The sequence below is a fragment of the Falco peregrinus genome, chromosome 2 (assembly GCF_023634155.1).
Source record: "Falco peregrinus isolate bFalPer1 chromosome 2, bFalPer1.pri, whole genome shotgun sequence".
Taxonomy (NCBI): Eukaryota; Metazoa; Chordata; class Aves; order Falconiformes; family Falconidae; genus Falco; species Falco peregrinus.
The window spans coordinates 34,459,117-34,483,199 of NC_073722.1; the positions used below are offsets into that span (position 1 = coordinate 34,459,117).

The following is a 24,083-nucleotide window of genomic DNA, read 5'->3' on the forward strand; positions in this document are numbered from 1 at the left end:
TTATTGTTGCAGTCTGGCCCTGAAAAAGCCCTGAGATGAGGCAATTAAAACCAACCCCTATGAAATGAGTGCAGTTATGCTTGTTAGTTTTCATCAGAATTGTTTTGCTCCATTTTTTCTTTTTTTTCCCTTCACAAAACCAGAATAATCCTGATTGTGAGCACAAGTTGCAGTTTTTATACTTAGAAAAACATGATTCACTAAGAACCACTAGGTAGAAGCTCTTCAGTATGTCACAAGCAAAGCAACTTTGCAGATCAGGCCCTTTGCTGATTAATTTCATTCACCTAATTAGTGATGCTTCTTGAAAGAATACTTTTTTTTTTGTCCTTTTGCATTGATGGTTAAAGTTGGAACAGGCTTATGTTTTCCAGTTACATGTTCTCCAACAAGCGTAACAACAGAATTTACATCTGAAAAGTTCACAAAGCACTGTGTTGTAGAGTGAATTATCAGTGACCTTTCACTACCAGAAGTGTGCATGTCCTGATAATGTAGCGGAAAGCTGTTTTAGAGGCAGGAGCAGGGGAAATAAAGAACACTGTGAATTAAAGGAGATTGTTACTGGGAGTCTCATTTTCTGTCTTCTGAGTTTAGAGACTACTATTTCTCACCTTAAAGACTAGTCTTAGCCGGCAATTATTCACCATGTCCAACATATTTACATGACATAATTGACAACATTTGTTCAAAGGACTGGAGAAGCTGGGATGATAAAAGACTTTCTTGCATGACTAGGGTTTGGTCATTCTAGGTAGGTCAGGGTTCAGGTAGCATGACAGGGAGTCTGGCACCCAAACTGAATAAATGTAACAAATTTCAGCTGGGGTGTGTCAGGTCTTTAAATACGAGATTCCACTCTCTATCATTTTGCCAATATTTTGTGTATGGTAGCATTGAAAGTACAGCTGCATATTTCCAAGCAATGAGGGAAGTAATTGATGTTAATTATAAGAATTCAAGATTAAATTATTTTGCATAGTGTCTACAGACTGGATCAATGTTGTTAGTCCAAAGTGGTCAGAAAAATTTAATATTACCAAGCGCTGAAGCAAACTTAGGACTTCATCCCTAAGCTGTAGTGTTATTGACATACTGTGGCTGTTCCTTTGAAACTATAAATGGATGGTTTTATTGTGCCACAGTGCTTAAACTTTTTAGAGACACACAGGCTTGTGAATTTTAATTCACACATACATATCTGGGAGGGAGCAAACAAAGCTTTTTTTTCCCCCACTTGAGTTATTTGGCCTCATCTTTTCAATTTTAATTTACTTAGGAAAAGCAACTAATAAAAGATTCTCAGGACTTACTAAGTCCATTTCTCAGCTGTAGTGAGACAATTACTTTCCAAGTGATTGCAGCATCCTCAAAGATCACCTTTTGCAGAATACAAGAATATCAGGAAAAATTTGCTACTATACGCATTCTACGTTCACTTTTACAAAATGACTGAGAAAAATTAAAAGTAGATCATCTTCTATCTGTGGGGCCACAGTACAATGGCATTAATACCGACACATTGGGATTACCCTCCAAGATATATGTACAAACCACACTAGCCTTCCTGACATTTATATCACATTTCTTATTAATACCATAAATCATAGAATCATAGAATACCAAGTTGGAAGGGACTACAAGGATCATCTGGTCCAATCTGTCTTGGCAAAAGCACGATCTAGACAAGATCGCCCAGCACCTTGTCCAGCTAGATGTTAAGAGTGTCCAGTGTTGGGGAATTCATCACTTTCCCAGGAAGATTATTCTAATGGCTGATGGTTCTCATTGTGAAAAATTTTCCTCGTGTCCAGTCAGAATCTCTTCAGGAGTAACTTGAACCCATTACCCCTCATCTCTTCCACATTACTTTTTGTAAAAAGGGAGTGTCCATCCTCTTTGTAACCACCCTTTAATTACTGGAACATGGTAATAAGGTCTCCCCTAGACATTTTTTTCTCAAGGCTGAACAAACCCTGTTCTCTCAGCCTTTCCTCAGGCTTCCCAGTCCTTTGTTCATCTTCGTGGCCCTTCTCTGAACCCTCTCCAGCCTGTCTACATTTTTTTAATAGCTGGGATAAAAACTGAACACAGTATTCCAGGTGTGGCCTGACAAGCACTGAGTAGAGTGGGATAACTTCTTTATCTCTGCTGGTGATGCCCTTGTTGATATAATCCAGCATCCTGTTGGCTTTCTTTGCCACAGCAGCACACTGTTCACTAACGTTGAGGTCCTTCTCCTTTGTCATATAGGTGCAATTCTCCATCTTAGTCTCCAACAATACTATTCTCACTAAAATTTGTTGTTTTGTTCAAGATTTTGATTTCAGAATCCGGATTTCCTTCAGAAGGAAGTGAAACAACAGAGGTCAACTCAAAACCTAAATTAATCATTCATTTGTATTTCATGTATTTGATTTATTCCTGTTGTTCTAAGCTGCAAGCACATTCAGGTCTTCTCAAATTCTTTTCTATATTGATTCCCGACTACTTGTCAAGACATATTTTAGTAGAACTCTCCTTCCTTTTCTGTCAAGGTGATTAACAAAACTAGATTGCCCTAAAATTATTCCTATTTGCTTTAAACCTTCAGTACATTATGCAGTTGGCTGTGAATTTCCTATGTACAACCATATCAAATGCTTCATAGAAATCCAGATGACTTAGTTCTACTGTATTTTCTCTGTCTAGATTACTATCTTATCAAGAAACGTATTTTCTTTTATTTGTTTTTTCTTTTGGCACAACCTGTCTTTTCTATTTCATAATCTATTTCTTTCTTTTTTCTTTTAACCATGTGTCCATAGAACCTCTGAGTAGTACTTTTAATATCCTTTGCAAGGTCTACCCCACCTTGAATTCTTGCATTTTTTTCACTTTATCTCCAAACCTCTAAAATATATCTTTTTTTTGCCATTCTTTTCCCATTCTTTATAGCCTGAATACCCTTTCTGAGAGTATTAGGTCATCCAAGCAGATCTGGATCTCATAGTCTTCTTTTTTTCTTCATTCTTTAGAGTACATTTGAGCTAGTTTATGCACTTCTACATTAAGAAAATGTGAATTTTTTCAGTTGGGTGTTGCAACAAGCTTCTCAAATGAATTGACTTCAGTAACTTTCTTACATTGTCAAATTTATTCCCATGACATTGTGAAGCACCGTTTGACGGTCTGCTTTTAGTTTTCCATTTAATTTTGGCTGAGTTGGCCTTGGCTTGCTCAGTCCAAGCCCAGTGGGGGAGAGAGTTGTTTACAAAGTTATTCATAATTTTCTTTATCATTTACATAAACCATCAAAGTTTACTAGTTTGACAGTTATTTCATAAAATTACAGCAGTAACCCCTAGGAATAAGTATGAGCTAGCATTATTCTTACTATTTTTCCAACCTATATCCAGGAATTTTTGAAATATTCCAAATAATACTGTACAAGAAACATCACATCTCTTCAATAGCCTTACTTCTCACATGATCCAAACCATGAGTCCACAACAGATCTGCAGTCAGACCTTACTTGATACTAAATGCAAAAACTAAGGTACCAGTTTCCCTACATACAGCAGTCTCCAAGGGAACTAGAACTTGCTGTTCTACACAATTTCCTCACACATTGAGCTCTCTCTCTTTCAGTAATTCTAGAGTTAAGACCTTGCTACTCTAATGAAACTTTGATTATTTTATACATCTAATATTCAATCCACAAAACATTTGTTTTTATCTTTTTTGGAGATTGTTTATCTCAGTAATATATTAAAAATCCTCAGAAATGTAAACTATAAAGAGCAAAGTCGTCTTAATTGTAAAGTCCAACCAATCCATCTAGTTTTCCTTCTCTTAGCCTGATCTCCACATGTTTTACCTCACAGATCATTGACTTAGAGAAGTAATTTAGCTAATCATTATCTGCTACACCTATTCTTAATGATTCATGGAAAGTTACTGCATTCAGCTCCATGGATGACTGACCTGCTCAGGAAAAGGGCTATGTGAATCGGGGTTCTGATGATCCTCAAGGGAAGGAGGAGGCCAAGTTACCTCCTTGTCTGCTTAGGTTCACTTTAAAGCCAATACTCATAAAAGGCACAAAACAATTTCTACTTCCATCCTCAATTTTTCTCTTGGCTTTCCTAAAGAAACATCTGCAAATTCTCCATCAAGGATATGTATAAAAAGTTTGAACTTACTACACAGTTGAACTTACTACACATCCATTGGACAGAGTCATTATTAGTCTGGGGATGTGGGCACCAAGTTCTAAGTGCCAGAAAATGTTAGAGTGGTGAAAAATATTCTATCCACTCGGTCACTCAGGCAGAGGCTTCAGACTTCTACAAGTAATATAATGCAAAGCCTCAGGGTGGGATGCCAGCCTATATGAGGGCTGATTCCTTTCCTGGTCCTAAAATGTCTACCTGCTCTGTTCGTGTTTGGTAAATAGAGAATCTGCAATTGGATCCTTCATGTGCCAGTTTTAGGATCAGTACTGAACACTACATTTTTACAGAGATTTCTTTTCAGTTACTGTTTTAAAATGGTTCTGCCACTAGTCTGTCTTTCAGGTAAGTAGTTGTTTGTTTCAGTTTTCTCCAGTGACAGATTTTTTGATCAACAGGCTCAGCAGGGAAAACGGTAACTTTTAACATTCAAAATCAAACACATTATTTTTCCCAGTGATCATTACACATGTCCTATTCACTATTCAACTAGTGAAAGAAAACTAGGGCAATTTTGGCATGACAGGAAGCCATAATCCTTCGCTATTATTTTTAAGGCTTTAGACCCTCTCTTAACATCAACAGATGAAAGCATGTTTTTATACATCAGCATTATGGATTCCAGTCAACTTACCTGCTCTATCTACTTCAAAAAAATTATATTATTCTAAACTGTCTTTTCTTTTATCTCCAAGGCATCATAAAAAGATAGTTTGGTGCAACTGCTTACCTACATGGAATGCTTTCTCAAGCTACAGGTATGCAAGAGTATTGAAGGAGGCAGAAGACAAGATGCATTACAATTCAGTATGATGATAATTTATTAATTTTAAGATTAATATAGGTAGTTATTAACCATTCATAATAGTCCCTTTGGTATGAATCCCCTCACAACCTTCAGGTTAATATAGCAGTAATAGTTTTGTTTCTTCCTTATAGTCATCCCTTTAAGAAATTCAGCACAGGTTTCTTTTTATCTGCCTCCACAAAAAGGAGAGGATAAAATTAACATGTTCATTTCTTTCATGAGAAACGTGACATTGGAGATCTAAGATGAAGTTTATTTAAAGTGTTTAAAAACTTTGAAAGCACCATGCACTTCCAACTGAATTAATAGGCTAGCAGCTTCTGGGACATATATATATACACACAGAGCTATACAAGCATGTGCATGTGTGTGTGTGTGTGTGTGTATGTATATATGAACATACAAATATCAAAACCTGTGGTGTGTATATATATTACATACATATATATGTTTGTTATTCCTGTATTATTTAACTCAGACCATTAGAAATTTGAGGGAATGGTTTACAATACTTCAAAATTCATATTAAAATCTCATTTATTTTCACTTGTCTTTTAATAGTAATATGTGGTGATACACATCTTGTAGTCAAGGTAAGCCACTAAAAGATTTGTTGAGTGGAGAGCTGCTGTGGTGATTTCATTCAGTTCTCAAAAATGATATCAAGGCAATCTTTAATCTAAACTTTCTTATCCTTTCTTTCTTTTCTTTGTTATTATCCCTGTCTTTCTTCTCATCAGATAGCAAAGGTTTTCGCAAAACCGGATCACAAGTTACTGCTGTATCAAGTTTTCACTTGTCCACATAATCTGTACATGGATTAAACAATAGCGGAAGTTTTAGTGCAGCCAAGTCTTCACAAAAGCTACTGTCCTGGAAAGTGATGACAGTAATTAAAATCAGCCTTAGCTTGCTGTCTTATAGAGACAGTAATTTCAGGAATAGGGTGAATTAACTCTTGAAATTCACCTGGAGTGAAACTTGCTGTTAAAAGTACAAGTTTTGTTCCAGAAATACTAAATGAAAAGGGAAGAATATCTTAGTCTAGAAGGAACAAAGACCACTCTCCCTGAATGAAAATTGTCAATGTGAGAATTAGGAGATATCATATTAATTCAAAATTTAGTACTTTAGATTAGAGTTCTTTCAAAGCAGATGAACTAAGTAACTTAGAAAACATACTTTAGATCAGTCTAAAAAATTAAATCTCCTTTAAGCAAAATCTCCTGTTTAACAACAACATAATCAGACACACACAAATATACAGTCTGATCTTAAAAAATGTGTTTTTTGTAGAATTGTCAAAATCTGGATTATCACCTGTATGTTATATACTTCACTTTAAATATTGAAACCAGCCCATGGAATGAAGAGTACAAATTACTTATGTGAAAATTGCAAGACAACAACTTGTACTGCAGTTTGTATGAAGAAAAACATCACTATGATGCCTACTCTACTGACTTTTTTTCCTCTTCAAGGACATATTGAAAGTCACCCTGCAGATCAGTAAACTCAATTAACTTCTTTATTATTATTATTATTATTATTATTATTATTATTATTAGGCTGTACTTAGTGTACTTCTGGATAAGGACCACCCTTGCCCGGTGTTGTAAGCCTGCCTCCTAGGTTCTGGAAACGCAAGTTAGGTCAGAGCTGTTCGACAACAAATGGCATGGAAAAGTCCAAGGCTGAAAAAATTATTTCCTGCCAATTCGGGAAAACTACTTGAAATTCCCCATGAAGACACCATTCCATAGGAGCTTTTTAAAAAAATAAATACTTTTACTTTGAAAATTCTGAGTTGGTTTCATTGCAGAATGGGGTTAAATATTTCTTTGGTAATTTGAAAAAAGTATGAAAAGTTGTACAATTAAATTTACTGATATGTTTTGGCTTAAAAATCAAAACAATAAATTTTTAAAAAAATTAACAAAAGTAATCAGTGCACAATTAAAGCAAAGCATACTCACAATGAAGCAAGACATGAGATGTTTTGACTTTCTTACATCAAAGATTTATGGTCAACACTTGCTAGATGCAAGATAATTTGTTTTTGACATAAAAAAATATTTTCCTTTCAACAACTCTACCTTTGCTCCCAGCCAAGACAAAGCAATAGGGAAGGCAGCTGTACCTCCACTGAAAAGCAACTTAATCTGCAACTTTGACAGAGCTGACCCTGATTAGTTAGTCTAGCTTCCTGTGAACAGGAACTATGGCAATACAGTATAGACATAAAATTGTTATAATCAGTAAGACCAGTAATTCTTTTAACAAATGGAATTATAAAACCAGTTCCTTAACAGTATCAAATAATGTAGCTCCACTGATACAACTACTTTGATTTACATGGACAGCCTAGCCAATACCTTTTATAGCCAGTTTACTTTCCAATAAACCCCTTGAAACCTAATAAAAATCGTTAGTTCCCCCTAAAAGTGTACATTCTGTGAAACCATTTACACTTTAGTAGCATAAATGTAATCACTTTGGAAGAAATTCAGGCCACAATACCTTATGTATCTCAAACCAATGTGTATGTAACTCTATCAAAGCAGGATGTCACCAGGTGACTTTGCTGGTCATATATTTCTCAGAGCTATGCACCACTGAAATATAATCCTATAGTACAATAAAAATTGGATGGTCTACAGGAAAAGAAAAAGAATTGTGGATAAACTTAGATATCAGACAAGGGATAGAAGTATCGTTAATACCCACTGATTTGTGTTTGATCGTATTTTTAAACTTTTTTCCATCACTTGTAGGAGAGCAAGGTATAGAAAAATAGGTAGATACAAATATCCACCGGTTCATCCTGTGAATTCAGAATTCACAGATTTCCAGATGTTTCCACCAGTATCAGTTCTACTCAGATCTGTGCATAAAGGGCAACATCTGAGACAGCGGACTCCTCTTTCTCAGTGATACTCTCTTCCCAGTCCATTGGATGCCATACTGTGCTTTGGTGGGAAAAGTATCAGTGACTGTTTAGTTGTCCTGAATCACCTTCTGGGTAAGAAAAGCCTAGGATCATCACTCCAGCAGCTGTAGCAGAAGTTCCCCTACAGAATACCAAGGCACTTATTTGCCAAGCTTGCCAGAAGGCAGCTGGATGAGGTAGACACACTATGCCTTCTTTAGCCCCCAAAACCAGAGCTGGCACTGCCTCCCACCAGGCAGTCTAAGTAAAAATTAGAGCTAAAGAGCGTAGCTCCAGAGCTGATGCAGTGCAAATTTGTTTCTGAGGGTGTCTCAACTAGACACCTGAAAATCTGTTAGAACAGGGATCAGATCTTGCAGCTGATTTTACAAGCCAGTAATCATCCTCCCCATGGTATGTTACAGTGGAGATTTTCTTGTCCGAAATTACTCCCTTCCTAGTTTTTACCATAGGAGGGTCACTAGTCCTATGTTATGCCACCCCCTAGAAAACTGCTAGTCACCACCCTGGATATGAAACACAAGAATTTGCCTCTCTCAAACCCAGAACATGTGTTGCAATGAAAGATCTTGCACTGGGAATAGCTACCATGAGCCCATTTGCTTCCCATACCTCTCCTACAGGAGAGAGGGGCTGGCACTGTAGATGCTTTAGTACTATGAAATGTCGCAAAGAGAAGTTACAGTAAGAGGAGAATAGGAAGGAATAATTACAGATGGAAAATAATAGAATTAACTAAGAACTAATGCCAAAAAAAAAAAAAAAAACCCAACACCTTTTTATATGAAAGATAAAGCTTGAATTTAGTGGCTGTATATAAAAAAAGAGAGTTTAAAATACAAGTATTTTAAAAAAGGATTATAAGAAAAATAAAGTCTAAAGCAATGGAAGCTGTGCCATCCAGAAAATGAAATGAGGACTTTACCCGAAAATGTTGAATAAAACAAATGAATTATTTCTATGTTTTGCAAACTTCTAGAGAAAATTTGAATTGTAGTCAAAATTGACTACAAAGAAACAAAATATTTTGGCAGCAGTGATAGCATCCGTAGTTTGAGAGACTTGTCTGGAGACCCAAAACTCAGCAACTGAATTGAAGAGATTATTTATTAAGATACAAAGAAATGATAATAGATCAAACATTTTCTATACTGAAAGTGGAAATATATATAGGAAATTTATGTTTTAAATAAAAATATTCTAAATAATTGCTGTTGAATTGTTTAATGTTGTTAAAATTGTTCCCTCAAACATAATTACAATTCTGAAGGTTGTAGAAACTTAATAGTTTGCAAAAATAAAAATAAATAAGATGACATTTCAGTGAAAAATCACCTTCCCTAAATAACACCCATCAGAATTTTCAAGTGTTAGCCTAAAATATAGAGCACCTGTGACTTCCTAGATGCTTTACCTTCAATAGGTAGGAATAAACCAAGCAACTCAGGATTCTGAGCTTCACCCTGAAAATTTTCATGTCTAAAAATTACATTTCCAAATGCTTTTAACTGCTGAAAGATGTGCATAAGTATTTTTAAAAAGCCTGTTAAAATCTTTTAATTGGGTTGGACAACCCAAACATTAATTTTAAGAAATTTGTCTGCTGAAAATCTCAAGAAATGTATATTTTGATCATTAACTGCCTATAAAACTATTAAAATTTAGTTTCAACTGTACTTTCAAATTTTTATTTACCTGCTTTTGAAAAATAAGCTCCTAGGGCCATCTCTAGACACACATTTAATGGTGAGGAAAATAAAATAGTTATTTACAGTAATAAAGTTAAAATTCTGGTCTGATGTTTGATTTTTCCAAGTTTTTCATGACATAAAACTTTATTTCAAGGAAGAATAACAAAGATGTTTACTCACTCAAGCAACCATTTTTTTTTAAGCTTTAAGCAATGGATTTTGATGTGGTAAGAGTGTTCTTTTGTTTCCTATGTCCATTTTTGGTATAACTTGCATGTCTCAGCTGTAAAAGGGCAAATTTGGAGTCCTGTAGGCAAGCTCTTCGTTGCAAGCAGGGCAGGCACATTCTGTTTCAGATGACAGATATGATTTCAGACTTCTAAAGACTAGCAAGTTTCATTTTGTCATACTGCAACCACTGTGCCCACATTATTATGTAAATTAAAACATTTTAGACAGGCTCAGAAAGGCATAGTAAGGACTGTCATGTTCAGAAAGCAATGTCATTGCTAACCTCTAAGGTCATACTAGTCTATTATCGAAGTGTCAGATAACACTGTGTTGATAAGTAGATTAGACAAAGTATTACTTTATTATTTTATGAAAAAATGTCAGTCTTATCTGAATGACTTTTACATGAATTACATTTTCCTCTTTTTTTGATGTATTGTTTCTTTAAATCAGCCAAGAATACTAAGGAGAAAAACAGACACTTTTGTTATTGTTGTTGCATGAACTAATAAAAACACTTTAATCAATCTCTCCTTTTGTGTAGGACGCAGCATCAAATTAATTGTTTCTATCCTGATGCAATGGAATGCAGTGAAACAGTGTTGTATATTTATTGAGTTTAATCTAGAATTAAAGTACTATTACATAAAAATAGAAAATCCTGTTATAGATATTTTATTCCCTTCCAATGCCCTTATTCCCAAGGACCAGGTGAAAGCTGAAACTTGTCCCTGAAAACGTAGGATAGTACATGCTGTGTGGTAAATGTTCAAAGGAGTATGCTAGAAATCAGTTCTCTGGTTTCTGGTATCATTAGAAGAGCTTACCATCTTAATTCACAATAAATTGTGTTACGATATTATATCCATTTATAGTAAAAGCTAAATGTGTAATACCCATAGAATTGTATCTCACTAGCAATTATTTCTGCTATGTGTTATGACATATTTTTCCTTTACTTAGAGCAGGATAAAGCACACTGCGTGGGCACTTTCCTGTGATACATTTGTGCTATAGAGGTGTTTGCCACCTAAGTAAAACCTCCTAGTAGCAACAACCAAATAGAAAAGCGTTGTCAGGGAAACAACAAAGGCAGCAAAAAAAATCCTACATATGAAAGCATATACAAAAAAGTATGCTGGACAGTATAAGAGCTTGTTTATACATCCACTGAAATCTTAAATATTCTTTCCTCTAACGTCAGTGAATTTGGACCATGGTTAAGAGATGCTATATCTTGCACTAGACTAAAGTAAAGTTGAGAAGAAAGGCTAACAGTAAATTTAATCACTTTTATCTTTTTTACTTTTTCTTTTTTTTTCTACTTTTCTCTTTTCCAAGACAGAAGGAAAGCAACTTTTATTTTTTCTGTTGGCCATTGCTTCTTCTAGATCTGTATTCCATCTCTGATGCAGGCTTGTGTCAGGGGACTTAGAAAAATGTAGAGTAAATCTCACAACAGGTACTTCCAAAACAGTGTGATCACAAGAACATTGGTTGTTTTTTTCCCGTTTGCTATCCTTTCTTAGTTGGAAACCAACTTATTACTTGATGGAAAAGGTGAACCAATAGTAATGCATTTAAAAGGACTCACTGTGGATCCAGACTGATAACAGTGGGCCTTGTTCCACCCACCAGACAAGGCTGATCACAAGATCCGCACCCATATGTAAATGGACACTTGATCATTACAGGTCACCAAATAAGTGTAGCCACAGATGATACCAGTCAAATTACTTGTGTGATGCTTCTTCTGGAAAATAGGATGCCCCAAGCAATAATCATGCCTTTCTGTCTCCTACTGCCTGATTTACCTCAAAAAACCCCATCTTTTTTCCCATGTGCCCCTGTCTCTACAGTTCTATAAAAGGGGTGTGATCAACGCAGGAAGGCAGATACAAAAAAATAAAAGCTCTTATAGAATACCTCCTTTTCCATTTTAGTGAAGACTGAACTTCAGAAAACCCAAGATTAAATATAAGAAGCTTAACTTCCAATTATTCTTGTGTTTGACCTAAGGCTGGAAAGGAGAAACCACCATATTTTTCAAGCATCTTTGCCGTATTCACATTCAGGTCAGGATTTCAAGTTGCTTGTACTTCTATTCTAGCTTCTGGGGCCTCTTAGGGGTCCTGCAGAGTGGGCAATAACTAGAATGCAATGTAGTCTGCCCCACCCCCCATCTATGGCACACTACTATTTTTCCTGGTCACTCTGGGGAGCAGAAATTTTCCAATTAGAAGTATTTTTCAAGTCCATACTCCCATTCAGCCAGGAGTATTTTTGTGCAGTAAGATTCCAATAGGGGTTTTTTGTCATTTTATAAAGGTCTCTTATATTACCAGTACAAAATTAAATTAGTCTAAACAAGCAAGATTAAGACCCACACGATTATGAAATTTTCCTGCTTAGAACAAATATATTGGGTTTGACTTTGCTAGTTGTACAACTCCATGTGTACTCGATGAGTCATTTTCTGGGGAGGTGATAAAAGGGAAAAAGCTTGGGAAAAATACTGTAATATCTACCACAGATATTTAGCTTCATTACTACTCTGATTCTCTGTGATGATTAGGCTTTAGTGCCTGCATAGGATAAGTCTCCTATTTTTTAATAGATTAAGGCTGTAATGGTTACCTGTTTATTTATTTTACTTATATTGAGAATTTTATTCCCTAAACTTCCTTGGAGCTCTAATGTAACATGTAACCTGTTTCCCTTAAAAAAGGGACTGCTGTTTGGTCCCTGGTAAGTGTGTCCTGCCATTTCCTATAAGTGTGAGGAAAAACTCTTCTTTTAAACTGAATTTCTGGCTTTGGTCATAGTTGAAACTTTTGACCTATCCATCAGTCAATGCTGAGGAAACCACAGCACAAACAAAAGCATCAGTTTTGCAGAATCAGATGAGGAAGAAAGTAACTGCATTATGGAGGACAGAATGTATCAGACATTTTTTGCTTAAATATATATATATATAAATTTAGTATTGCAAGGCATCTGCTACCTAAAATGTGCTGCCTTATTTCTACTCCTTTTTTAATTTCCTACAGACGAGAGCAAAATACAATCTTATAAATTAGTCCATCAATGCTCCTAATTGTATTAACCAGAAACAAAATGCTTCTTGCAATATCTAGAGTTTAATCAGCTTTATTCATAGAGAAAATAATCTCGTAGGCTGAGATTTCTGTAAAAAACTCCTACTGTGCTGGCAATATTAATCTCCAAACACAAAACCTCACTTTAAAAAAGCACAATTCTTGGACATTCTGATGACTAAGTTATCATCTCTTTAGGGTCAGAGCTGGATCAACACCCTACAAATGTTTTCTTTAATCTGAGATTTTTTGTAGCCTTTCATATGTTTTGTTTTGATAGTTCATAATCATGAAAAAACAGATAGTTGAGCTTAGAGTTAGAACAGACTGAAATCAAAGTCATTCAGGTGATTCAAAGACAATTGGAAGCAAATCCAGACAGACTAGCAGAAGTTGCCAGGTGTGGGAAAGTTCTCTGGCAGCATCAAGCTAGTGGAGACAGCTTCTGATGTAATTTCCCCTCCTGGGTTCCCAGTGGTGGGGAAAGAAAGAACAATATTCCTGCTCCTAGTTGGCTAATGCATGGCGGGACAAGCACTGGGATATTTGCAGCTCAGCAGTGAAACACTCCTGGAATGGTGGAGACAACCTCATTCACTTACTGACTGCCAAATGATTTGTTAAAATCTGTTATTCTTCTTTATCATAGACATTATAAGTACAAGTGTGTTTGCTGTATCTATATCAAATCCTTTAGTTGTCCATTTTTGATCTCTACCAATAATAATAATAATAATAATAATAATAATAGATGCATAAGTAGAATGATAAAAAAGTTTAAGGAAGCAACTGGAAGATTATTACAGAAATTTTAATCCAGTGTTTACCACTGAAAGGCAGAGCAATATTTCTGAATTAGTTTCTCTCCTTAATTCTTGCTTGTTCTCAAATAATTTTCATACTTCAGGGCTCCTGGTAGTGGCATCCACCACCTACCTATACAATCCTCTGAGGAATTGACAAAAAAAGTAAAAAAAGTCACCAGCTTCTCAGAATCTGGTACCGCAAAGGTCTAAGAAAAAGGGACACAGCACACCAGCTGGGTTACATCATGGGAAGAGAATGGCTCACGGTCAAGAGATCTTCTAAATATTAGAAGCTCTCTTCTGTTTTTCAGAAAGACAGTCATGTTTTAAGCAATAAGTATTAATGCAAAATGAAAGTAATATGCAGGATAATGTGTTTATAAATAAAAATTTAAAAAAGAAAAAATAAAACAACAATGAACATTGCTATATACTATTATTTTTGCAAATCTTTTAAGTGCAAGGGTTAGTTTTGTCAAAATGCATTTCTTATAAGGACAGCTTGCAGATGACATGTGAGCATCATAGATGACAATAATAAAACCATCATTGTGGCCTTCCCTTCAACAAATGGAGGCTCCATTTCATTGAAAAGTCTAGCTCTGCACAGCTTGACAGGAGCCTGGGTGAAGGCTTACCAGTCACTGTACTGATCTCAGGCCTCAGCTGCTTCATATGACCTGTTATGATGAAAGTCATGAGAATGCTCCAAGCACTCACAGAACTTGTTTAGTACATTTTAATTATGACTATACAGAGCAAAACCTTTAGTAATATGGTCTCCTTACCACAATAGTTAAGATAGGGACATCGTAATCTTAGCACACTTTATTGCTGTGAGGAAAGACAAAGTAATGCTTATCGTCATAACTTCTCCCAATTAATGAAACCTGTCTGGAGTCAAGTTTCATTTTGTGAGCTATAGGTCTTAAATGCTCAGTGCATACATTTCAGTTCTCAAGGGTCCTTTTCAAAGAGTCAAAGTATGAATTTAGTCAAGCTTTTCAATTTTCAGATCAAGGTTTTCCATGTTGGTATTTCCTGTCTGGGGACTGTGGTGCAAAGGATTTGATAAAGGAGTTTCATTTTAAGACAATTTCCAAATATTGGTACTTGGGAGAGGACATACTTCTAGTCTAGACTATACAGGAATGTTGCAAGAGCCAAGACACAAGCACGGCACCAATTTTTTTCCTTATAATCCAGGAAACATAAATCTATGTAAATTTCATCATTTTTGCCCTACTGTTCTGGTCACTGTATTATTAAATACCTTACCAAAAATGTATATATTCCCTTTACTCATCTGATGGAAAAAGGAGTAAAATCTAATACACTCTACCAAACAAAATCCATATTATTGCGATCATAATCCTAAACATCACTGTTTTTCAGCTACAGTTATGGTAGCATAACACTAAAAAGGTAAGTGATCGTCACTGGGCAACCACACATAAAAACCCCTGAAGCTGCAGGCATGTAAGTAAGCAGTCCGTATCACTGTTTAAACCACCTGCTGCCTAAGAATACCAAAGTTGTCTACAAACATTAACTTTTTTCTCACAACAATTTTTTTGGAAAATCAAATGCTGTTAACCTCCCTGTATACAGATAGGAAATGAAGCACAAGTGAAGGACTTGACTAGAGAATCTTTGGCAGCTGTCACAACATAGTCAATTTTCTAAGCCCTTTTTAGCTGGAAAACTTGACCCATATATATGGCCAGAATATTTATATTTATATTGATATTGCATGCATAGCTTTTTTTTTTTTTTTTTTTTTTTTTGCTACTATAAAATTAACTGGCCATAGCACATACCACATATATGGTGATTTATGGAAAGAATGAAAGAAAAGGCAATCATGACATAACAAGAGATGCTCCCATCACAAAGTTCTGGAATCCCACCTCTAGTCTGAGCTTCCCCAAAATGCGTTTGGACTCAAGTGTCCACTGATCTTTCAGAGGCACATCTAATCTGACCCTGCACAAAGACTGGCTACTCATGGTTTACATGGGTATGCTCTGTGCTGGGTAAAAAGCTGGCTGGACAGCCAAGCCCTGACAGTGGTGATGAATGCAGTTACAACCAGTTGGCAGACGGTCACAAGTGGTGTTCTCCAGGGCTCAGTACTGGGGTCAGTTCTGTTTAGTATCTTTATCAATGATCTGGATGAGGGGATTGACTGCACCCTCAGTAAGCTTGCAGACAACACCAAACTGGGCAGGAGTGTTGATCTGCTTGAGGGCAGAAGGCTCTGCAGAGGGATCTGGACAGGCTGGACGAACGGCCTGAGGCCAACTGCGTGTGGTTCAACAAGGCTCAGTGCCAGGGCCTGCACTTGTGTCACACTAACCCCACACAGTGCTACAGGCTGGGGGCAGAGCAGCTGAAAAGCTGCCCAGCAGAAAAGGGCCTGGGAGTGCTGGTTGATAGGTGACTGAACATGAACCAGCAGTGTGCCCAGGTGGCCAAAAAGGCCACCAACATCCTGGATGTTATCCAAAACAGTGTGGCCAGCAGGACAAGGGAAGTGGTTGTCCCCCTGTACTCAGCCCTGGTGAGTCCACACCTCGAGTACTGTGTTCAGTTTTGGGCCCCTCACTCCAAGAAAGACACTGGGGTGCTGGAGGGTATCCAAAGAAGGTCAACAAATCTGGTGAAGGTCTGGAGAACAAGTCTGATGAGGACCATCTGAGGGAACTAGGGCTGTTTAGTCTTGAGAGGAGGTGGCTTGGGAGGACCCTATTGCTCTCTACAACTCCTGAAAGAGGCTGTGGGCAGGTGGGAGCTGATCTCTTCTGCCAGATAAGTAGCAACAGGACAAGAAGAAACAGCCTCAGGCTGGGCCAGGGGAGGATTAGATTGAATACTAGGAAAAATTTCTTCACTGAAAGGGTGGTCAAGCATTGAAATAAGCTGGGTGGAATCACTGCCTCTAGAAACATTCAAGAAATGTGTAGATGTGGTGCTTAGGAACATGGTTTAGTGGTGGAGTTGGCAGTCCTGGGTTAATGGTTGGACTTGGTGATCTTAAAGGTCTTTTCCAGCCTCTAGGATTCTATCATTCTATGATTCCAGGAAAAGAAATTGAAGACAGTAGAAAAAAATCTTACTAATTATACATTCTCCTGTGCACAACTCTTGATGTCTTATCTGTATAATTACTTAGTTTTTCTCTCTCATTCTAATTGCTGTTTTCCTGTTTTGTATTGGCTTTTTCATATATTTATTAGATTTCAATGTTCTGAGTGGATCATAATTTCAAAAATTATTTTTACTCTGGAAGAATATGGGGGTCTAACTGAGAGCTCAACACACCTGTGTTCTCAGTCGTGGGTTTCCACTGAGATACTGCATAGCATTAGCAAAGACACAGCCCCTTCTCTATACAGTTATATTTCATAATTCTCATATTTTGAACAGCCATGTCCTGGTGGTTCCAACTGATACTAGAGCCCAGCAGTGTTAGGCACTGTATTCATGAGCAGAAGATGACAATCCAGATCTTGGTACTATTCAGAAGGACAAGACACAGGAGTATAAGCAGAAACAGTACAGGGAAGTGTCTGTCTCAGGACCTCATGGTGCCAAGTTCAATGCTGTTTAAAGCAGACAATATGACAGCTCAGAGACCTTGTTTCAGAATTTTCACAGTACATATTTTGGCTTACAGATTTATTTTCTCATTTCTAAAGGCCAGTTCCTGAAATGTGTGGAAAACTTTCTGTGGGTTAAGGTCATTCAGTGCCTTGCAAGACTGACCCTGATTTTCAGAGGTGCTGAGCACACACAGCTTCTGTCGACTAGACTAAGAGTTCACAGTACCTCTGAAAATCAATTCGTGTCTAATGGCCTTTTCACCTGTCAGAAATAATTGCTGTTTCACAGAAGCAGGCTAATTCAGTCACCATTTTGTTTTTAAAGGAGACTATTTCTTTTTAGCCTCATTGGAAACTGATCTGCTAGGAAGATCAGGAACAAATTGTGTCCCAAAAGAAAAATAGATTTTATATGAAACACTTGTTCTGCTGACTGCCAGTCATAAAAAATACATATTTTAATAGTTGTTTCCCTTGCAGAAAAATCTGTTTAACTAATCCGATCATATATAAAAATGTTTCTTCTTACGTTAGATAGTTAGCTGGGTATTCTCTGCTGGGATATATCCTTTACAGTATGAGAAAAGTCCTGAATACCAGTAGGAGCAGATTAACATGTACTGGGGGGTGTCCTTTCTTTAGTTGGATCTGTGCCCAGGCCTTGGAGAGCTTTTTCACTGAAAGGTATTATCTTCAGATTATCTCCTGATACCTTCCTGGCTTTAATGTTCTCAAGGACAGCACCATAACGTAATTTTCTGCTGTTGTACGACAAGTTTGGAAATTAAAGCAAAGCTTTTGAATGAGTAAAATGTATACATTTGAAAGGATGTGGCAGCAGGGCCACATCCTAAAGTGCAGGTCTTTTCAATGGAAATTAAAATGCACATTGGGAAATGCAGTAAGCTGCGTGCTTTGGCTATAATAGTTAACAGACAGCTCTATTGGGATAGCATCATGCGTACAAACTCAACAGAAAGTTCTAGATTTCATGTCCCTGCAAACCTTTCCTCACAAGGTTAAACTTCGGCATGGTTACAGACCTGTCTTTTCAATGGCAGCACCAAGGGGGCTTTTGTCTTGTCTCTAGACAGGTCTTCAGTTCCCTTATCTGCTAAAACTATATTTCAAGGACAAAGTGAAATTTCAGTTTGAGAATTTAACAAAGAGCTGTGAACACTTGGTTCTTATTTAAAGCTTTTTAGCCCAATATATCTTCATATCTATTATATATATATATATATAAATGTATATGAGAACAATCTGAGTGATTTTGACAAACTATGCAATGCAAAAACTCCAAGTACATGGTTTTGATGTATAGAAAATATTTCCATATGGCCCTGTTTAACATGTACCCCTGGGTAAATGCCATTGGTATTCAGATTTTTAAAGATAGAATGGTAAATCAATAGTGTGCATATATCATAAGACTTATTGGCCCCTAATGTCTCCTAGCAGTCCAGGGACATATTATAGCTCAATCCTATTTTCAGGGAAGTCAATGACTAAACAGTATCAAGGACCAGAGCTCCCTCCCTCATGCAGGTGTTGGAAATTGAAATTAAAAATTACTACTCTGTACCCTGGAGGTTGGAAGCCCCAGACCAGTAGGGCTGAATCCCAGGGAAAACAGCTGGAGGCTACTGTGATGAACACTGTGGGGGAAAAAGAGAAAACAACCTCAATTGTTAGTGAAGTAATTATTTCCTCGTGCCTGTTCTAACAAAGTGCATCACCAGCATTCTGTATAGGCATCTTTTCTAACTTAAGAGAGTCTAGATGTTTCTGGAGAAAATATACATTACCCTTTTAATCTTTCACTTTGACAGAAGTAATAAAAGATCACTTAATCCACATAGTCCATCCTTTGCTGCAGTTACAAAATAAAAACTGCACTTGACAGTCTGGACATGCAGTTAATGTGAGCTGTAAATGGGTATTTCCCGTGACTAATCTTGATATTTTTATTTTAGTTATGACCTGTTCTTTTGTTGGGTGTTTGGGTTTTTTCCAGCCTACATAGTATTGCAGTGTATAACTTTCCTCCCCATACCTTATTGCTATAATTTTTATTTTGTTTCCATCTGGAAAGGAAAACTATGCCGTACTATACAATCATGCTCTCTTTTCTTCCTGACCTGTGCTCTTCTGCTCCCATTGATTTGCAGCCCTTACTTTAACAAAACACTTCTTTGGCTGAATTAGGAGGTTACTTGTTTCATTGTTTTGCTATCTGGATGTCATTCTCATTGAAAATATTAATCCGTACAGAAATTAAAATTGTAAGAGTTATTGACTAAGAACTTCATTGTTATTGACCAAATTACATGTCAGCGTATGTCACTTCAGTTCCTGATTTAAGCCAATGAACTGATATATACAGTAAAAAATTAATATGTTCAGAATGTTCTTTTCCACAGTACCTGCATGCACTGCATTGCCATATTTACAGCCATGTTTATATCACAGACCATATGTATCTCTTCAGCATATATTATGATAAATATATTAAAATATGCATTTGTTGGTTATAAAATCTATTTTCCTAATTCCCTTACTTTCTTGGAAATCAAAGCTTAGATATGCTGGGAACAAGCTAATAATCCTGGCAGAAAAGTATGATGAAATAGACAAACGTTTGGTGTAATTATATTATTTAGTGATTTTGTTCAGCTGCAATGCTTCATCTTATCCACTATCTCTTTTCAAACATGAAAGGTATGTCAATTTGTGTGATATGATAAGATTTTGCAGTAAGGCTAAATAAGCCTTGGTGATATACCCAACATCATCTTTTCATTCTACTGCAGAGCTACAATGCTGGTCCACCTAAAAGTACTGTTAAAGTACACAAATTCTGTGTATAGATGGGATATGTAACAGTACAATGTACTTTGAAATTTGAATCAAAGGAGTTAAACTAAGGATTAAAAAAAAAAAAAAAGGGAGAAAAAAAAAAGAAACTAAACATCCTCAGTAGTTAAGCTTCAGTACTCTGGTCTTCAAATGTCCTCGTTTAATAGAAGGCAAATGTTCCTCCCATGATCTCCATCATAACATTTCAACAGCAGCTTAATAACATTTTTTCAAGTGAAATAAAATTTTCAACCATTTCTTCACATGCTCCCCAATATCCATTTGCAATTCTGTGCTAAAGAACATTAACAGCAAGCTGACTTCTGCTGAAGATGTAGTGATCAGGCAACAATCTATATTTCAGGTCACTGGAAAGGCCCTGTAGAGGAAGCATTATAGACATTTGCTGGATGATGTGAAGCTGAGAGTGTCTCACTTTAGATCACAATTTATTGCACTCCATCTGTCAACAAAAGTGACAAATTACTGCAGCTGGGGAAGCTCTTCCCTTCCCAACAAACAATATATTGGAGTGGCCCATTAATTAGTCATCCATCTTTAGTTCAACATTTCAGTTAATACAATTGTAATTAAATTTGTATCTTGGAAAATAAAATCTTAAAACATGGATTTCTGACTTAAGAAAAATGTTTTCCATTTTTACAGTTTTGTTGATTTTCTTTTGACTACTGATCTGATATAAAAAAGAGACAATTCCATTCCAGCTCACTGTTCTTATTTTAATAAAATCATGAAAGTATTGACTTTAAATGGATTTAAGTTTCCATTGAAGCCATGCTTGCAATGCAGCTTGTATTGACAAAAAAGGGCTATATTTTGTCTTCCAACAAGTGGCATGCTATAATAATTAAATAAAATTAATTGACATGGAGTCATAATGCTATAAGTGGCTTAGATTTTGATGAAGGTCAAACACTTTAGACTTCAGTGCAAACTCATTTGGCTCAAGGTGAGCAAAAAGATGTGATGACTGGTTTCCAAAGTCCCAGAAGTAAATTCATCAAAGATACATATCTGCAGATTTAGGGTAAATAATATAAATCATTAAAGACAAAAAAAGAAAAAGGAAAGGGAAAAGGAAAGGAAAGACCAAATGCAAGCTTTCATTAAAAAGAGCCTTTAGGAGTTCACCTCAAATTCTTGTTGCCTACCAGGGGTGTTAAGGTGTGGTGACTTTGTCTAAACTGTTTATAAGGAATGCAATCCACCCAGGAGACGTTACACAAGAAGAGGCCTTTTCTTAACAAGACTTTTCAAGTGGACAGTGTTAATGAAGCACAGCTCAGCACACAAAGGAAAGGGGAGAGACACACTCTCTGAGAGGCCTGGAGTCACTTTCCCATCTGTCCTAAGGGTATAGCACAGATAAGAAAGGAAGTTTCTTAATGGCACTGCTAATCTTTTTCAGGACAAGGACATTACATGGCTCTTTACCTTTTCAGTGTGAGCTTTATCCCCCATGTACAAATGCCATTTCCTGCACCGAAATGTACAGCTGTAATGTTACCTAGTAAGGAACAGATTTTTACAGCACCACATCGTCCTCCAGCAGTGCACTCCCCCCACAAAGGAGACATGTTCAAATCCCATTCCTGAAAGCAGCTCCTGAGTTTTGTTTAGACTGCTCTTAGCCATGGAGAGCTACACAGGGCAGAATAAACCCTATGCTCCTCAGCGGCTCAAACCCAGCACAGCTGAGCCCACTGGAGAAGCAGTTTCTCATACCATTCCCAGTGTCTTTCTCATGGAAGTAAGCACTGATTACCTAACTGTAACTGTGCCAATACGCATGCGCAAGAGCACTCAGTACCTCGGGGGGGTGTGTGGGGGGGGGGGGGGGGTGGGGTGGGGTGGTGGTGCTATAAATGCCACAGGATTTCTGTCTCCAAGATGAAAATAGTAAATGGAGAGCTGTAGGGACCAAATCATCGTCTGAGCGCCTCACAAATTTTCAGTTGGTACTCGGAAGGAACTCAGAAACGTGCCTCATTGCTTAAGCAGCATTTGTCATTTGCCTCAGGATTGAAATAAGCAATGTATGTAAAGTTTTCATGCAAAGAACATAGCAGTACAATGCAGTCCAAAGCTCCCTTTATTCTAAAATTAAACTTTTCTATTAAAATCTACAAAATCTCTTGATACAGAAGTGTTTGTTCCTTGATAAAGCTCTGATTAATGCCAGTGACTAAAACCTGAGCAGGAAAATCAATGTAACTGCTGATTATCTGTCCCCAGGTGTTATTTACAAAGATTATACCTGTTCTTAATACTGCCTATCTAAGCATGAATTTAAGTGCCACATGTATAATTCAATCTCTTTGGTTATGATGATGCTTAAAAATCAAAAGATTGAAAGACAAGGATGGAATTAAAATAAAGATCTCAGGTTTTCATTTTCAGAACTATTTGGGAACATTTTTAGTTGTAGAAAGGACCCATTCAGATGTTGTTATATAATTCCAATTACAGATTTCATCATGGTAACTAGGGACACATTTAGGTGCACGTGATTATAGCAATTTGGCTTTGGACACATGCCTTAATTTTTTTTTCGAACTGATGGAATTCTTCACAATTGGATAGGAACGGTTCATTCAATCTTTCTTGAGAGGATTTCACCTTCCCACTTTTTTTCAGTCTTGAAATCTCATATGAATAGGCTATCCCAGGTATATTTCGAAAATACGGTAGTGCATAACATAAAAATCAGCTAACAAGAATTCTTATTCTATCTCCAAACTATGCGGTGTTTCAGACAAAAAGTCTTCCAATGACTTTAATTTATCTTACTACATCCTATAATGCATTCTCTCTTTGCACAACAATCAAAAACTTTGAAGTTTCTTAAGTCAAAGATAAATTTTTATGTTGTCACTCAGATACCTTTCTTAGTTTATTGTAATCTTTTTGCTGATATACCAAGTGGGCAATTCCTGGTAAAAATAAGGGATCACAGGATTTGCCTGAGACCCATGGTTTTCTTTTCTTGGAACTTCTGCAATCACCTACTTGTATAACATTATTACTCAGTTACAATTATTCATTTCTCATGATACAAAAAATAAATCCTTATCCAGTTCAAATTTAGTAACAGTGAACATCTACAACTCATTGAAATTAATGGTACTTGGGAACACCCTGCCCACATAAACACTAAGGAAGCCCTAACATTCTACCTATGAAAAATCAAACTGCCACACAAAAATGAAACATCTGGGTAGGTTTGTGTAAGGGTCTTTTCTGAAATCTGTGCAGGCTTTTCCTGCTTGCTCCCAAGCCCTGGATGTGGAGATAAAGAAAAGGCTTTGTTCATTGTCTGGATGCCAGGCTGCAGAGTGATTATGCCTTAAAATATAGCGAGGAAGCAACTAGCTCTATATCTGGCTATCTGAGCTCACCTGCAAATCAATTCTGTGCACACCTGTCTGCAGTGAGGGGCATGCCTCCCACATCTTAAGTATCTGGGAAGAAATCTCCTCAGATGAGCATGGAGGAAGATAAACAGCTCAGTGGAGTGTGAACTGGCTGTAAAGGTGTTTTGGTGCACATAGGCACATTTGGGGACCAAACTTGGATGGATAAGTGATTGTATATAACTAGCACTTATGTATGCAATAACGGATCTCTCTTGTGGTCCGTGCCTTTGTATGTTACAGGTTTGAGTCTTTTCTGTTTGTACATATGTACTGTAGACACAAATGCTTACTTCTGACAAATTAAAATACTTATTAGATCCAAGGCTCCTGAAAACAGATTTGTAAGAAACATGAGTAGTATGTTTCCACAAATAATAAATTCAG

At 36.7% G+C, this 24,083-nt stretch overlaps 1 long non-coding RNA gene across 11 annotated transcripts in view; it reads right to left on the reverse strand.

Annotated features, from left to right (window-relative positions):
- Window positions 1-24,083, reverse strand: part of LOC114012751 (uncharacterized) — an 85,128-nt gene that overhangs the window by 21,850 nt on the left and 39,195 nt on the right. The window lies entirely within an intron of this gene.